Consider the following 3,032-nt stretch of genomic DNA (forward strand, 5'->3'; position numbering starts at 1 on the left):
CTCAAGAATAAATGTCAGTTGGCTTTTCATAGCTGATCATTCAGAGTATCTCTAACGCTCCTGCTGTCTCTAGAGAGTTGAAAACACAGGTCTGGACAGGTAGCACGCCGGTGAACAAGGTCAGGTTCCATAGCCGCAGGCAGAACAGTTGAAACTGGAGCAGCAGCACGGCCAGTGGACTGGGGACAGCAAGGAGTCATCAGGCCAGGTAGTCCTGAGGCATGGTCCTAGGGCTCAGGTCCTCCAAGAGAGAGAAAGAAAGAAGGAGAGAAAGAGAGAAGAGAGAAAAATAGAGAATTAGAGAGAGCATACTTAAATTCACACAGGACACCAGATAAGACAGGAGAAATCCAGATATATAACAGACTGACCCTCCCCCCGACACAATAAACTACTGCAGCATAAATACTGGAGGCTGAGACAGGAGGGGTCGGGAGACACAGTGGCCCCATCCGACGATACCCCAGACAGGGCCAAACAGGCAGGATATAACCCCACCCACTTTGCCAAGGCACAGCCCCCACACCACTAGAGGGATATCTTCAACCACCAACTTACCATCCTGAGACAAGTCCGAGTATAAGCCCACAAGAAAATCTCCGCCACGGCACCACCCAAGGGGGGGGCACCAACCCGGGCAGGAAGATCACGTCAGTGACTCAACCACTCAAGTGACGCACCCCTCCTAGGGACGGCATGGAAAGCAAATAAAGTAAAAAAATACTTTATTATTATATTTTACCAGGTAAGTTGAGAACACATTCTTATTTACAGCAACGACCTGGGAAATAGTTACAGGGGAGAGGCATGAGCCGATTGGAAGCTGGGGATGATTAGGTGGCCATGATGGTGAGGGCCAGATTGGGAATTTAGCCAGGACACCGGGGTTAACACCCCTACTCTTACTATAAATGCTATGGGATCTTTAGGGACCACAGAATATCAGGACACCCATTTAACATACCATCCAAAAGACAGCACCCTACACAGGTCACCCAATCACTACCCTGGGATCTTGTTTTAGACCAGAMGAAAGAGTACCTCTTACATGCCCTCCAACACCACTTCCAGCACCATCTGGTCTCCCATCCAGGGACTGACCAGGACCAGCCCTGCTTAGTTTCAGAGGCAAGCCAGCAGTGGGATGCAGGGTGGTATGATACTYGTCAAATTTTGAGCATAATGGTGCATCGTTGTGCAGCCAGTCTGCAGCACCTCTCACATTCTTTGGGGAGGACCCTGAGTAAGCATTACTGAATTCCTATCATTCAAATCTATTTGACCACCACACAAAGGTTAGATTAAAAACCACATGTCTGAAACAATGCTGTGTTATAACAGTGAAGGCAACATTGGCATTGCTATGAGCGATAGTGCTATATCATAGTATTTCATTTAGCCACTTGCAGACGTGTAACTATTGCAGAGCTGTTGGGGCAATCTCATAGTTTATTCCATGATATCATGATGTCTCTGGGAGTAAGCTAGATACATTGTGTTAATCATACATTGCACACTTTCTTCCATCTTGAGTCAGATGTCAGACATTGTTTTTGTGTTTCCTCCTGTCTTTTCCCTCTTTTCTCTTTGCCAGGCACATTTTCCATCCCTTTTTGCAGCCCCCCCCCATCTCTCAAACACCAACTGCTAAATCATTCTAAAGATCCCAATTCCATTTTAGCTCACTACACATTAATGTCACTGCAACTATGTTCTCTCAGGCCCCATATTTCAGGGACACTCGTTTTTCCAAGATCTCTATGTGGATAACAGATTTCAGTTAACAGTAAACCCATGAGTCACTAAACTTGTAAATCACTCACAATAAAATGCGATAATGATTGATGAACGTGGTACTAGTTTGGACAATATGGTCTTTCTATTCTATATAAACACACACCAAGCAACAAAAAAAAACTGTGTCCATTTTTAGTCAAAAGGCACGCTCTCCCGGTCTCTCCTACCCAGATATCTCTTAACACAGACACACACACACACACACACACATTTTGGTGTAATCAGTAAATAGCAATCCCACTGTTGACGGAGAGACTTTTTTTTACTCTCTTGCATCAAATGTTCTAAGCTGCCAGAGGGAGAGTCTGTAAAATAGAGAGTGTAATAATAAGAGAGGGATTTAAAAGTATTTTGGGAGATTCCCGCCTACACACACACACACCAGTGCACCGTGGAACAACACACACTCTTTTGAAAGTTTGTTTAAGTTTTTCTTTATTTGCTCATTAAAATCGCTAAATAGTAGAGGAAGAAAGAAAGAAAAAKGATACATGAGCAGCAGAGATGGGAACCACAATTGAAAACAACATTATCAGTCAGAGACGGTTTTAATATGTATATGAACAATTGCTATTCCGTGTTTGCATGTCAATCAATCTATATTCATGAAGGGGACAAAAACATTTCCTGAATAGAGAAAACAAGAGTGATAACCAAAACAATGGAGGGGTGAAGGAAAAGAACACCACTGCTATTGTCTTAAGGTCAATGCTTTAARCCTCTATGCATGGTGACAGCTCTCATCTCAGAATGATGATCTATCTGACCCTGTCTTGCCAATAAACGGGAGACTATTCCATGGTGAAAAGACCTGCGGAGGAAATAGACTGAGACATTGTTGCTGACATTGTTGCACTAAACATGTTCTCATGAGCCATGCTGGTTGGTGGGTGTTACGCACGAAATAGGATACATTACACGGATGTTTCAGAGGGTTTTTTGTTCTGTATTGAGTGTCATAGTCAGTGTCAGAGCCAGTGTAGTCCCTCTGCTTTATTCTCAATGAGGGTGTACAGTAATAAGCTCCCCAGTGGCCTTGAGAGGAAAACACACAGTATGTCATGAGGAGATAAGAGGACGTGTGAGGCTGCCAGGTCGTGGATGCATTGATTTACTGGACATATTTCTCAGTAACTGAGGAAATTCACAATTTTCACCGCTAGCCAAAGGATCATATTGTGACGCTGTGCCACAAAGCCAGGGCAGCTCAGTCCAGACAGAGTCATGGACTAAAG

The sequence above is a fragment of the Salvelinus sp. IW2-2015 genome, linkage group LG26 (genome assembly GCF_002910315.2).
Source record: "Salvelinus sp. IW2-2015 linkage group LG26, ASM291031v2, whole genome shotgun sequence".
Lineage (NCBI taxonomy): Eukaryota > Metazoa > Chordata > Actinopteri > Salmoniformes > Salmonidae > Salvelinus > Salvelinus sp. IW2-2015.